The sequence below is a fragment of the Pongo pygmaeus genome, chromosome 10 (genome assembly GCF_028885625.2).
Source record: "Pongo pygmaeus isolate AG05252 chromosome 10, NHGRI_mPonPyg2-v2.0_pri, whole genome shotgun sequence".
In the NCBI taxonomy this organism is placed as follows: Eukaryota; Metazoa; Chordata; class Mammalia; order Primates; family Hominidae; genus Pongo; species Pongo pygmaeus.
This window is the reverse complement of record NC_072383.2, coordinates 51,762,804-51,777,869: the sequence shown is the minus strand read 5'-3', so window position 1 is coordinate 51,777,869 and position 15,066 is coordinate 51,762,804. Positions and strand designations below refer to the sequence as shown.

Sequence of the window (15,066 nt, the reverse complement as noted above, 5' to 3'; positions counted from 1 at the left end):
TTGCAGTTCTAGTGGTGAGAGTAAGATGAATACAAGTGAACAAAATGATGGCAAGTTGTTCAAGCTTGTTCAATCTTGTAAACACTGTTCAATGAATGAATGAACCAACAAGCACTTACTATGTGCTCTGGAAAGAAAATGTGAAAAAGTCAGAGTTGTAAATCACTTTCTGCTACCACTACCTTTCCTAGTCTGGAAGTCAGCATTACTTCTCCATCCCTTGGAGGAGATAGTGGGTAGATATTACAAAATGTTAGCTAATAAGAGCTACCATTTATTGGACCAGACATACACCAAGGGGTTTCTATAGTTCATTAATTTTCACCCTTCGAATTAGGCATCAATATTTCCATTTTGAAGATGAGAAAAACCGAGACTCAGGGTTTAAGTAGCTATCTGCCGTAGTAGTAAGTTGCAGAACATTTGCTCTGGACACTGGGATAAGTATGTGTGTATGGGTTTTTTTGTTTGTTTGTTTTTTGTTTTCTGGTTTTTGTTGTTGTTGTTGTTTGTTTGTTTTTGGGATGGAGTTTTGCTCTTGTTGCCCAGGCTGGAGTGCAATGGCATGATTTCAGCTCACTGCAACCTCCGCCTCCTGGGTTCAAGTGATTCTCCTGCCTCAGCCTCCTGAGTAGCTGGGATTACAGGTGCCCACCACCACGCCTGGCTAATTTTTGTATTTTTAGTAGAGACGGGGTTTCGCCATGTTGGCCAGGCTGTTCCCAAACTCTTGACCTTGTGATCCGCCCGCCCCGGCCTCCCAAAGTGCTGGGACCACAGGCGTGAGCCACTGCGCCCGGCCATGTATGTGTTTTTATTCCTAGCACTTCACAACAAATGCCAACATCTCTTCCTGTGGCCCTACCACAGAGGGAGCTGATCAGTTGCCCCTCCTGCCCAAAGGCAAAGCAGCCACAGTGGAAGTGCCAGAGTCCTCCCTCACAGCCTGCGGTCTAGTGGCTAAGGAAGGGAAGGACCCATTTTGCTTTCAAAGGCCTTTTCCTTCCAGCCCTTGCTGTGCAGCCCGTTGTGTGTGGGAGGGACCATGAGAGGCCTGGATATTGTCAACAAAAGACTTAAACAAGCCAAAGAGCTGATGATGTTGACAAGAAGGGGACCTTAACAAGGCAGATAATCAAAAGTTGATGACTGACAGCCCCTTTCGCATCCCTTCACCCTCTGCTAAATCATGTCTCTTACATGATCTTGATGACAAATAATAAAAATTATAAACACATTACAATTTTCACATGCATTTGTTCACTTCTCACAGCAAATATGAGAGGTATCTAAGGCTGAGCAGCTTATTACAGAAAAAAGTTTATGGGACTAGAACCTTAATTTTATGTAACAAAATTTATATAGAGCTTACCATGGATCACGTACTCTCCTAAATAGTTCAAAACTTTCATTTTTAGAGACATGGGGGTCTTGCAGCCAGGCGCGGTGGCTCACACCTGTAATCCCAGCACTTTGGGAGGCCAAGGTGGACAGATCACCTGAGGTCAGGAGTTCAAGACCAGCCTGACCAACATGGTGAAACCCTGTCTTTACTAAAAATACAAAACACAAAAATTAGTCGGGTGTGGTGGTTCATCCCTGGAATCCGGAGACTGAGGCAAGAGAATCGCTTGAACCCAGGAGGTAGAGGTTGCAGTGAGCTGAGATCATGCCATTGCACTCCAGCCTGGGCAACAAGAGTGAAACTCCATCTCAAAACAAAGGCGAGGGGGCGGTCTTGCTATGTTACCCAGGCTGGTCTTGAACTCCTGGGTTCAAGCAATCCTTCCACCTCAGCCTTCTGAGTAGCTAGGACTCTGGGCCCATGCCACCAGGCCTGGCTGTATCTCATAACTATTAACTCATCTACTCTTTTTCACCACCATATGAAGTAGGCATTACTGTTATTCACATTTTTTAAGATGCAGAAACTGAGGCATGGTAATCAAGTATCTTGCCCAAGGTTGTACAGCCAGCAGGTGGTAGAACAGGGATCTTGAGCCCAGCCCCAGCGTCTGTGTCTAACCGCTTCACCAAGTGGGCTTCACATGGGGACTACACTTGAAACTCTAGTTTGTTAGTCTGGTGCCCCTGCTTCCGCCTGCCTCCCTCAGTCTTTACGGCCCATTGGAAAAAGCAAGCCAGAGCTGTGGCTCCCAGGGTGACGATCCTTCAGCCGCCTCCTTGGCACTGTCATTCTCTCCGCCCATCTCCTGCCAAGGGCTGCAGCCGAGAATACCACAGACGGTTTGCCATGGATCAAGATTTCTCTCGAGAAAGAGCTCACAGAAAGGCTGCTGTGAGAAAGGAAGTCACTTGCTACTCCCCTTATTCCTCCATCAGGAGGAGCCAGATGAGGTCACTGCACATTTGAGTGGGTGCTATCAAAGCACAGCCTCTGGCCAGCGTGGAGACAAACGTGGGCTGTGTGGCCCATGACTGAGTGGCTGAAAGGGAACCTGAGGTGGTAGATGATGGAACTGATTGAAATAAAACTTCTTCTGTAGGAATGCTGCATGTCATTCATTCAACAGTGCTCCCTGACCAGGGACCAGGGCTGTGCATATGAGCTGCAGATGGGTTTGTTCATTCGTTTACATATCTATTTGCTTATTTATTCAATAAATTCTGATTATGCCCCTAAGAGGCACTGTGCTAGATGTCAAGGATGAACGAGACAAAATCCCTTCCCCACAGGGGCTCCCGGTCTAGAGAGGGGAGGAGGAAGGAAGATCCACAGTGGTTTGTATCATATGCTGAGAAAAGAGAGTCGTTTACTATCGCCGTTTGACATCCTCACCCTCAGTGCGGTCCTTCTCTTTGTCTCTCCATGCTGGGAGTGAGCAGTCCCTACCCTGCTGCCCTTCAGACACAGCTCTCTTCCCTCAAGCTGCCCTCTGCCTGGATCCCACCTTCCTTGTGAACTGGAGTATTTGTGTTGAAGGAGTCTTGACTCTCCTTCCCTGTCAGTCACTGTTTGGCTGCAGGCAGTGACAGAGGTGGCAATAAAGCAGCAGAGAGAAGGCTTTGGTATCGGAGCAGGGACTCGTGGGTGGGATAGGACGGGGATGGTTTTCTGTTTGCCCCACTGTGTTCTCTGTGCTGCTCTGCCCAGGGAGGCTGACCTCTGCAGACTGTGTCACCTGGGCCCCCTGATCTCTCAGCCAATAGAGGTCCCGGTTGGGAAGGGGGAGAGAGGAGTCAGGGTATTTGTTTCCCCCATTCCCTGTCAGCCCCCCTTTTTGCCTACCTGAAGCTCTGGTGGTGGTTGTGGTTCTTCTATGTTCACAGCGTTGCTGAGTGGCCTCTCTGCTGTGTCCCGTGACCCCAGTCGGCATCGGGCTTTGGTAGAGATATTTCTATCCTGGTGCCACACTAGCCCTTATTAGTTTTCTTCATCTGGTCTATGCCTTTAGAAACTGTCACATCACTCAACCCTTCAGTGAAACCCTTTCGAATGTGTCATTTATTTTCTGTTGCCGCCCTGACTGGCTCACCTGGGTGCAGAGGAGATGGGGACAGAGCAGGTTGGGGCTCCAATTCAGCTTTATTGTCCCCTTTTTTCAGGGTTTCCTAGAGGAAGAGAGAATTTGGACAAACGAATGAGGGACAACGCTCACCTGAGGGTTTTCTTTAAGGGGCGAGGATCACTGCCCCTAGCTCCTTTGAAAGCAGAATTAAGAGGCAGTGCAGGAAGACACAGCAGGAAGGCTCATGGTTAGACCACAGAGAAGGAAGCAGCCACTGCTGGGGACCTGCCCTGTGCTGGTCACTGACAAGCTGTCTCATTAAACCTTCCCGGACCCTCAACCCCTCCTAGTATCTTATCCTCATTTTACAGATGAGAGGACTGCAGCCCAGAGAGGTAAAGATCTGGCTAGCAGGATGGGAGCTTCACTCTGTCTCAGTTGCTCTGGCAAAGAGAAGCCTCACCTTGTGATCAAGGGATTGGGAGGGTGACAGATAAATCTTGGCTTAAGTGTCAGCATAGCACTGGGAATCTGGAGCTAGACGGCACTGGCTTGACTCCTTGGATCTGCCTCTTACTAGCTGTGTGATACTGGGCATGCCTCTGTTTCCCCATCTATAAAAATGGGGCTAATGATAATAACATCTGCCTTACAGTTTGTGTAGAAGGTTGAATTTGTAGTTATGAGGTGCCCAGGAACAGTGCTGGCACACAGTGAGTGCCATACACAAGTGTTAAAGAATGGAGCCTCCTGCTCTCTCCTTACTTTCCAACCCCCTGCCCTCTTCTCATTGCCCACCTCCCTGCCTTCTCCTCACCATCCTGAAAAAGGGTGAACAGCCACCCAGGAGCTCCTGAACAGGCATGTTGGTCCCAGGCCCTTTGTGAGCATGCTTTTCCCTGCCCTGCCCCCTGTCATCACCATTCTGGATGGAGCAGCAAGGGCGGAGACACTTAGTTGGGCTATCCACTCCAGGTCCAATGCCAGTGGGATCAGCTTCAATGGGACGCGCACAGACTGACCTCTTCTCCCCAGCCCCCTCAACTTCCCAGAGCTGCAGGGGGCCCGGGAGTTCTTGGTAACAGCACATTAAACCTCTGTTTGTGGGAACTTTAATTTAAACACAAATTAGAGACGGCAAATGACTCTGGCAGCCAGATAAGCCATCCCGGGAGAACAAGGAGAAAGCCAAGAGAATCAGCCCAGATAAAGCCTGAATTTAAACTACTGGTGATACCCAGAAGCCTGGGACAGATGAAATCTAGGGGTCCTGAATGAAGAACCCCAGAAGCTCCACAGCCCAGTTGCCCTTGCTCTGGGCTCTATGCCAGCTCCCTCTCCTGTGTTCTCTATATTTCTATCTTTTTGCAAAATTCTAAGCTGATTCTTCGGCTCCATCCCTCCCACCCCTACCCCACTGTTGTAGAGAATGCACTTTCTTTACTTTGCTTCTCATCTTCTTCTGTGACCTACTATTCTGAGAAAGTTCTACTTGTTATCTAACCTCCATCTATGCTACTACCTTTAGAGTCTAATACATCCTGCTTAGTGGTAGCTCTGGGAGTTGCTGTTCAGGTGGCAAATGTGGTGTAGTAAAAACAATCTGAAAAAGACCTGGGTGAACTTCTCTGCATCTCAGTTTCCTCATCTGTATGATGAGTGTGTGAGAAAGAATCTCTAAGGGCTTGTAAACTCTGACTTCTCACAGAGAATCTGAGGACAAGGACATCCCAGGAAATCTCTATTGAATTTTCCACTGTTGTACTGTTTGGGAGTGAGCGTGGGGAGAGCAGTCCAGCCTGTTGATTCCTTTCTGGGAGGGGTCTACAGGCTTTGCTTCCACCCCTCCACCCACAATCCAGGCTCAGGCCAGGCCCAGGCCCAGGCCCAGGCCCAGGAGAGAGGCTGCCTTTCCAGTTCTGTCAAGGCCTGCTGAGCCCAGCTCTGTGGGGCTGTGGCTGCTAAGATGTTGTCTCTGTCCTCTGGGGTAGGAGCAACATATGTTCCCTCTGTCACAGCACCTGTGAGGGTGGCAGAGGGATGGCAACCCCCAAGAGGGCAGAGTTCCATCTCTCCAGCTGACCTTGAAGAATCTTTTTATCCTGCTTTTCTGAGAGGCTTAAGGTGAAGGTGGAGGGAGATATTACACAGCCCCAAAGCCCCCACCTAATGGGGAGCTACTGTCTTTCATCTTTCATGCAGGGTAAAAGAAGACACCTCGGCTATAGCAAGAAGAAAGAAGGTCAAACCACAGGCAGAACTTTCAGGTTGAATGTTAGAGCAGACTGTGATCCCAAGAGGTCATCCATGACCCTTGGTCTCAGAGGATGCCTATGAGGCCCTGGTCCCTGGCTGGGGTGGAGACAATAATCCCAACAGCCCCATGCCAGACTGACTTGGGAGTCAGAAGGTCCCTGGGACTAGAATAGAAGGACTTTGGCATTTTCCCTAGCCTAGGGCCCTTAGACAGAGGTAGGCAGCTGCCATCAGGAGCCTGGGGCCCAGCTGTGTCCCCACCTTGCCCGCCTCCCCCCTCCTGAGTGCCTGGCTGCCCCTGGAGCCCCAGGCTTGCCCGCCATCTGGGCAGCTCAGAGGAGAGCCCACTGCCAAGGGAGTGCCAGCGTTGATTTATAGCCCACAACCTTGGCAGGCTCAGGCTGTGTGCCCGAACCACCTTTGCTCAGGGAAGAGATGCTCCTCTTAAAGGGACAGTGCAGAGGAATGCAGGAATGTCCAGGACGAAAGCTTGGCAGGGGGCTGGCAAGGAAGACCTCCACCCATCAGCACTCTGGGTGACTGTCACTCCCTAGGGAAACTTCTCCCTAGGGAACCACCCATCACGCCTTTTATCATACCCTATCCTTTGTAGACTTGGCCCAACTGTAACATATTAATATGTTTACTGTCAGTCTCTCCCACTGGACTGTAATCTCTGGGAGGGTAGGAACTAGACCCATTGTGCTCATTCCTGAATATTCAGCACCCAGCACAGTGCTGGCGCCTAATAAGATCTCAGTAAGAATTTGTCAAGTGTAGGAAAGAATGAATAAATGAAGGTCCTTGTCCATGAGGTGGAGGGAAGCCCATGTGTCTTCTTAGTGCCTGCCATGGTTTCCAAGACCCTGCAGCATCTGCTGCTACCTCCAGGATCTCTCCCTCCAGGACTGTTCCCCACCCCTGTCATATCAACCCAGGACCAATGGGGCCAATCTTATCTGGATACCCTTGCCTCCCCACTTTCCTTGAGTCACCTTTCTTAAGTCCTTCACACAATGTTCTTTTCCTCCCATTTTCCTTCCTCCAAGATACTTTCTCAGATTACCTACAGCCTCAGTCCTTGATTCAGATACTCTTTCAGATAATATTTTTATTTATTTATTTATTTTTTATTTTTTATTTTTCTTGAGACAGAGGCTCCCTCTTTCACCCAGGTGGGAGTGCAGTGGCAGTCTTGGATCACTGCAACCTGTCTCCCGGGTTCAAGTGATTCTCCTGCCTCAGCCTCCAGAGTAGCTGGGATTACAGGTTTGTGCCACCATGCCCAGCTAATTTTTGTATTTTTAGTAGAGACGAGGTTTCACCATGTTGGCCAGGCTGGTCTCCAACTCCTGACCTCAAATGATCTGCCCGCCTCAGCCTCCCAAAGTGCTGGGATTACAGGCATGAGCCACTGTGACTGGCCTATCCAGCAATATTTACTGAGTATCTACTATGTGCTAGGCACCGGTTGCCAAGAATTCATGAATAAATGGGACAGGCATAATCCCTGAACTCAAGGACCGTACATTTCAGAGAGTGAAACAGACAAAACAATAAGTAAGCAAGTTAGCAAATACATACATCCAATTGTGAGACCTGTTGTGAAGTGGGTAATCACAGACAGGGTGGAGCAGGGACCCTTTAAATTGGGTGGTCAGCTAGGCATGGTGGCTCAAGCCTGTAATCCCAGCACTTTGGAAGGCTGGGGCGGGCGGATCACCTGAAGTCAGGAGTTCGAGACCAGCCTCACCAACATGGAGAAACCCTGTCTCTACTAAAAATACAAAAATTAGCCAGACGTGGTGGCGCATGCCTGTAATCCCAGCTACTTGGGAGGCTGAGGCAGGAGAATCACTTGAACCAGGGAGGCGGAGGTTGTCGTGAGCCGAGATCGTGCCATTGCACTCCAGCCTGGGCAATAAGAGCAAAACTCCATCTCAAAAAAATAAAATAAAATAAAATAAAATAAATTGGGTGGTCAGAGAAAGTTTCTCTGAGGAAGTGACACTTGGGCTGAGGTTGGAAGAATGAGAGGGAGCCATGTCAAGAGTGAGGTAACAGTATTCTAGAAACAGTTCAGTCACCTGGGTGTGCACAGCAGCATTTGGGGGATGGGAGTGGGTGAGGAGCTTTCCCAAACTGCACACTCCTATCTCGTTTACATTTTGAAAGCCCCTCCTCTTCCAATGTGGGAGGACCACTGCTTAAAATCTTTGGAGAAGCAGCCCTGGCCTTACCTGGAAGCTGGTTAGAAAACAGAGCTCAGGTGCCACCCCAGATCTACTGAGTCAGAATCTGTATTTTAACCAGGTCACAGGTCATTTGTATGCACAGTGGTGTTTGAGAAGCAGTGTTTCAGGAAGCACCTCACAGGGGGAATGGAGTGTGAGGACATCAGAAGATGTGAGGTGGGTGGGGTTGGGGGGTTGGTTGCTGAAGAGTGGATTTGAATCAGAGATGGGGGTCTGAGTGTGTATATGTGCCTCTGTGTGTGTGTTCCTCCAGCCCTAATGACTGTGGGCTATCTGAGGATGTGCATCTCCAAGCGCTTTTCCTTCTATGGGTGTAGAGTACCAGGGGATACTGTACATCTTTATCCCACTGTGACAATGCCCCCACTTCCACCTACAGCTGTGAGTCAAACAGAATCTGCCAACCTCTGGGTGGTGGGAGCATCTCGGAAGCAAGGCAAGGCAAGGAGATCCCTTGTTCCTGACCTCTGGCAATCCATTTATTTGACCTGAGTCTCATAAAGGCCTCCTGATGAGCCCAATCGCTTGCTAATGGTTATGAGCTGAGACCTGGGGATTTATGGCTGAGGCCTCCGTGGCCACGAACAGGAGTAGGGCTGTGCACAGGAGGCCAGGCTGTGCATGGCTTCAATTCATGGAGGCCTGTACCCCGAACCATGGTGGGGACTACTACACCCCCACCTCCAAATCTGGGGCAAAGAGCATTGCCCTGGGTGGGGGAAGGTGAGCTAAGGAGAAAAAAGACCTCTGGCTGGAGATGTCCAGGGATGAAGGGTGAGTGTCTGGGAAACTGGCCTGACTTGGCTGGGTGGGGTGTAGGGGGAGATACTGGAGAAGTGAGTGGAAAGGGCACTGGAATTGGAACCAGTCAAACTGGGGTTCAAATCCTGGATCTGTTTTCCACCTGTGTATGACACTGGACAAATCATGGCTCTCCCTGAGCCTCATTTTTCTCATCTGTAGATGGGAATTGTGACGCTATCTCATAGGTTTGTGAGAATGAAATGAGGCCAGGTACGGTGTCTCATGCCTGTAATCTCAGCACTCTGGGAGGCCAAGGTAGGAGGATTTCTTGAGCCCAGGAGTTCAAGACCAGCCTGGGCAACATGCCGAAACCCTGTCTCTACAAAAATACAAAAATTAGCCAGGTGTGGTGGCACGTGCCTGCAGTCCCAGCTACTCAGGAGGCTGATGTGGGAGCATTGCTTGAGCCCAGGAGCTTGAGACTGCAGTGGGCCATGATCATGTCACTGCACTCCAGCCTGGGTGACAGAGTGAGATCCTATCGAGAGAGAGAGAATTAAATGAGATAATGTTTGTGAAAAGCACCTCGAATACCAATTGTATATATTTAAGTGGGTCAAGAGATTGGGATTCTAATTCTAGCTCCACCACTAACTTGCTGGGATTCTAGCACTGGTTTTGTTACCAATGGCTTTTTTTTTTTTTTTTTTTTTCCTGAGACAGGGTCGCACTCTGTTGCCCAGACTGGAGTGCAGTGGTATGATCTTAGCTCGCTGCAACCTCTGCCTCCCAGGCTCAAGCAATTCCCCTGCCTCAGCCTCCTGAGTAGCTGGGATTACAGGCGCGCTCCACTACTGCCTGCTAATTTTGTATTTTTAGTAGAGACAGGGTTTCGCCATGTTGGCCAGGCTGGTCCTGAACTCCTGACCTCAAATGATCCACCTGCCTTGGCCTCCCAAAGTGCTGGGATTTCAAGCATGAGCCACCCCGCCCGCCCAGTTACCAATGGCTTTGTGACCTGGGGCACATCACAGACCCTTTCTAGGTCTTAGTTGCCCCATAGATACCAAGAGGGGACACAGTGCTCTTTTGGTTGCCTCCAGCTCTGATGTTTTGTGGTTCTAATGAGGAGTCCTTGTTTGGAAATGGAACTTTGGAATGGTTTGGATCTCATTCCGGCCATAGAGAGGGGATCATTGCAACTGTTGTTTCAGGGCCAATGTGCGGTTAGGGGGGCTGAGTCAGAACAGCTCCCTCTTCCTCGATAGTGCCATCCTGTGAGTACAACCTCTGTATGGGTGTTGGACACAGTGTTGGCGAAGACTGGGCAACAGGGGTAAGTAGGAAAGGCCCTGTGGTAGGGGGTTAGCTGGGTATCCACGGAAATGCCTGAAGTACTCATGCCTTTTGCACAAGTGGGTCTTCAAATAATCTCTTCTGCTTCCCTCTTCCCCACTCTTTCCCTGTCTAAGGTGTGTGGTGGTGGGTTGTGTGTGTGTGTGTGTGTGTGTGTGTGTGTGTGTCTGACCTGATTGGGAGAGTAAGCCAAATGCAGTGGAGTGGAGAAACATCCCCAAAAGTCCCAGGTAGAGACCTAAGGATTCCTAAATCACAGTGCAGAACAGGGTCCTCCACCCTTTTGCCTTTCTGGGAACATCCTGAAGCCAGTCATTGTGGGAGAGAGACATGACCCCCAACCCAGCCTCACAGACCCCACCCCTCTTCCATGCTTTGCCCTACCCTCCTTTCATGTGCTTGTATCCTAACCTTAAGCCCTAGAGACTTCTAGGTACCCAGAGAGCAGCCTATTCAGTGCCGTTTACTGAGCGCATGTTATGTGCCTTGCACTGGGCCTGGAGCAAGGGCTAAGGAGTGAAATTAGATCTGATCCCTGTCCTGCAGATGTCACAGCTGAGTAGGCAGAAAGACTTTAAACAGATAATGGCAACATTGATGTGCTAAGGAACATCAATGTACAAGATAACAGGTAGTCTGTATTTATGGGAGAGGGAGGCGTAAAAGAAGATGCTTCAGCTGCTTTCTAAACATGTTTGTTGTGGAACATTAAAAACATACAAAAACAGAGCAGTATAGTGTCCTTATCATGCAGCTGCAACAATGGTCACACCAGGATCTTGGTGTGTCTATACTCCCACCCACGTTCCATACCCCACTGCACCATTACTTGGGGTGGAACTGGGTTGGTTTTGAAGGAGGAACAGCAATTCCCCAAGTAGAAAGTGCTGGAGGGAAAAGCTTGCAGGCAGAGGGGATGCGGTGCTCAGAAGCTTGAGCAGTGCCTGATGGTGGTGCACCCAACCGAAGCTGAAGGAGTGGGACAAGATGCTTTGGCCCCTGTGCATGCTGGCCCTAATCCATCTGTCACACAGCGTGCCCTGTGGCTCCTTTTGGAACTCGGGTCTCCAGGCAAGTCTTCGGCAGAGCCAGGTTAGCGCAGAGCCAGCCCTTTGAGTGCAGGGAGTGAGGAGGCACCGCCAAGACGGCGGGCCTTGGCTGGGCGTCGGCGGGGCCTTGGTGGGCCTAGAGCGCTAGGGACTGGCACGCATCAGCACTGACGGACAAAGCGGGCGCAGTCAGGCCCTCCACCCCGCGTCGGCACGCGGTCTTAAATATCACCCCGGAGTTTTCAATTATCTCTCCTTAATGGATTTGCAGGGGCTCTTTCATCAAGCTCGGGGTGGCTGGGTGTGGGGGTGCGGGGAGCGCGCGGCGAGGGCTGGAGCTGGGAAAATGGCCCATATTTCAATATTAAAGCCCTTTACGATCGTCAGCGGCATGAAAGATGCTGCAAATAAAACGGAGCCGCCCGCGCCAGCCTCTCCATCTCGCAAGTTTTAATTAACGCTGAGGGGGAGGCGGCTGACGGGCGGGTCGGAGACGGGCCAGAGGCGGGTCTGGGAGCCTGCGGATCCCAGATTCCTAACTGGAGCGGCAGGGATCTCGCAGGCCGGGCCAGGCGGAGGCGGAGGGTGGTGGACTCCGAGTCCCGGGCGAGGGCGTGGAAGATGCCCGTGGAGATGGGCAAGGCTGAGGGGTGGGGGACAGGTTGGAAGGTCTCTGAGCATCTGACCGGGAAACAAAACTCTGCAACTGAATGCAGACAGCTTTGTTCTTAAAGGTGAGGGGGCTTGTGGCCAAATCACCGAGCTCTTCATCCCCAGGCTCCTTCAGCGCGCGTCCTTCTGCCTCTCTTCTTTCGGCCAACAATCCCCCCAAACGCTCCCCCGCGTTGATTCCCGGTCCCCTCCCACCTCATCCTGTGGCCTCTTGTTTCGGGAGGCAGGCGTGCTTCTGTGACCCCGCGGCTCCTGTTCTGGGACGTCTGCTTTCTCCATCACTCCCTGGCTTCCCGGGCGGGCCCCATCCTCCGGAGCGGAGCGGAGCAGCGCGCACAGAAGCGCCTCTGTTCTGCCTTGGCAGGGCCTGGCCCGACAGCTTGTGCCTGCGCAGCAGACCCATCCGTCAGGCGGGAAGGATGGAGCGACGTCCGGCTGCCCGCTCTGAGGACTCCCCAGGGAAACACCTCTGGCCTTGGCCCAGACTCCTCTCTTCCCTTCTCCCCACCCGCCAACCCTTCCCCCAACTACCAGCTCAGTATATACTTCTGTCTCTCCTCCTTTCCTTGCTTCTCCTCCTCCCTCCCATACGCATGCAGCCTGGGGCCTGGGGCCCAGGAGAGCCACTCCTCTCATGGGTCACACTGAGAAGTCCTTCCTCCACCTGCATCCACATGGCAGGGCATAACTCTAAAGCTTAAAAAGATCCAGCGATCTCAGTGGACCACAATCCAAAGCTAAGTCAGCCAACCAACACTCAAGGGCTTAAATCAAGGACTTTGGGCAAACCCTATAGAGTGGAGGAATTAGAAAAATAATACAAATAAAAGACATGGTCATTATTCCTGGGTATTTACAGATACTTTGTGCTTCCTGAAATGTTTTGCAGAAATCACATGCTCCTCTCATTGTGCTACACAGCTTGTAAGCACCAAGACAAGAAATTCTATGATAAAGCAAAAAGAAAAGAAAAGAAAAAATTCTCTTCTACTTTCTTCTTGGTGTGTATTTTTTCTTGTCAATTTCTGATAATCTATCAAGCTTACTTAAAATAGTGCCTGCTTATGCAGTATGGTTAGGATGATGAACACACACTTAAACGGGATAGGGAATAAGTACAAACTACAAGTGCTGTGGGGATGCAGAGTAATAGGACAAGTGGTGAAAATTAAAACATTTTTGGCTTAATCAAGGAGTACTTCCTGGAGGAGGGGAGACCTGATTTGGAAGGAGAGGTGATATAAACTTGAAAAGAAAGTTCCAGATGTGGAAACACTGGTTTTATTCTTTATTTTTATTTTGAGACAGGATCTTACTCTGTCACCCAGGTTGGAGTGCAGTGGCACGATCTTGGCTCACTGCAACCTACACTTCCCGGGTTCAAATGATCCTCTGCCTCAGCTTCCTGAGTAGCTGGGACTACAGGCGTGTGCCACCACGCCCAGCTAATTTTTTTGCTTTTTTCGTAGAGACAGTGTTTTGCCGTATTGCTCCAGCTGGTCTTGAACTCCTGGACTCAGGCGATCCCCCTGCAGCCTTGGCCTCCTAAAATGCTGGGATTATAGGCGTGAGCCACCACACCTGGCTAACACCGGTTCTAAAATTAGGCAGAATCTATATTTTACTTGAGGTTGAGGAGCAGATAATCTTGGCTATATTTTCCCTGACAATACAGTAACATGAAAGAAGCCTTGTGCAATAGCAGGAAGAATTCAGGGTAGACAGTGGGATCTGGGCTAATGCTGGAGACTAAAGTGAATGGAGAGAGACCCTAAAGCACCCTTTTCCCTTACTTGGCTATGGGCTATGGGAGGGATGCCTGGACTCTCAGACTTGGCCACCGTGTTGTGTTTTGCCATTGGAAGATTTGGACATGAAGTTGAATAAGGCAGGAACGACCTCACAGCATCAACCACAACCCCCAATGTGGTTGGAGAAGGAGGGAGAGAGGGCAAAGAATATCTTCCTCTTACTCAGATTGTAAGTGGAGAAACTGAAGTCCATTTACTCAAATCGATAAGTGTCTACTGAGCACCTCCTATGTGGCAAGCGCTATACAGGCCCTAAGGATCCAGAGATAATCAGGGCATGGTCCCTGTCAACATGGTGCTCACAGTCTAGTGGGAAATAGAGTTCACTCGTCATTCTATCATTCAATCAAAAACAAAAAGTATTGAGCACTTACTCTGAGCCAGGCAGAGTTGCAGGTGCCGGAGATGCAACCGTGAACAAGACAGACCCAATCCCTGCCCCATCAGAGAGTACTGCCTGGTGCAGAAGACACATACATAAACAGGCAGCTATAATTCAGGGTGATGTATGCTATGAAGGGGAAAGGACAGCTGCCATGGGGTGGCGTATCCACAGATATGCTGTAGATCCATAGGTTTCCATGAGGGGATTTATCCGAGTCTGTGAAAGGGGACGCGAGGATGATGTGGAAGAAGCAACACCAAATCTGATCTGCTCACAAGGTGCGTAGAAGTCAGGCATGGGATGGCATGGGGAGGGTGTCCTGGGCCTAGAGTTTGTGTTCCTTTTCAGCATCTTACTAGGAGCTTGTGGCCAAATCAGGCCCAGGCAGAGCTTCTTCCCTCTAGTCACAGGATAGCACTGGCCTGCACCAACACAGCTCTTCCAACACCAGCAGGGGAAACCAGATGATAATCCTAACAGAGCCAGACCAAAGAATGAGGTTATCAATTTTCCTTTTTCTGCTGGGAAGTTTCTGCCTTGGGGCTAGGCTATGTGGGGGGAGGCTGGGAGGTGGGAGGGCACTGTGGAGGATCTTACTCTTTCCACCCTCTTCTCACTGATCCTAGTTTTGGACAAGAAACAGGTGATCTGTTTCTCTAGTTGCAGCTGAATAGAAACCAGGACAAGAAAGTATTGTCCTCCCCAGACACGTTTCTGTCTCCTGGGTCCTAACCAGCTGCCTACTTGAGCCGTCTGACTTCCATCCACAGGGCCTCCCAGGAGCTGAATCCAGAAGGGCAAGAACAAAGTAGCAAAGCAGGAAAGGGCATTCAGAAGAGAACAGTATGGGCAAAGGCCCCAAGGCCAGAGCACTTGGAAACTGCAAGTCCCTCGGTGTAGAGATGAGTTTGTAGAGGAGGTTGACACAAGCTTGTGAAAGACCCAGTATGCCAGGCTAAGGGGGTGGGAACAGTGACGGACACTGAGGGTTTTATGGCTTAAATTTTGACAAGTGTATCTGCAATATAGACAACTAATGTAACACTCCTTTTTTTTTTTTTTTCTGAG

The 15,066-nt window shown here is 50.2% G+C and overlaps 1 long non-coding RNA gene across 1 annotated transcript in view; it reads right to left on the bottom strand.

The window, feature by feature from the left end:
- LOC134740376 (uncharacterized) overlaps positions 1 to 15,066 on the bottom strand; it is a 63,997-nt gene that overhangs the window by 3,632 nt on the left and 45,299 nt on the right. Inside the window, exon 2 of the long non-coding RNA XR_010127811.1 lies at positions 3,251 to 3,573. This is a non-coding gene — a long non-coding RNA (uncharacterized LOC134740376). The remainder of the gene's footprint in view (positions 1 to 3,250; positions 3,574 to 15,066) is intronic.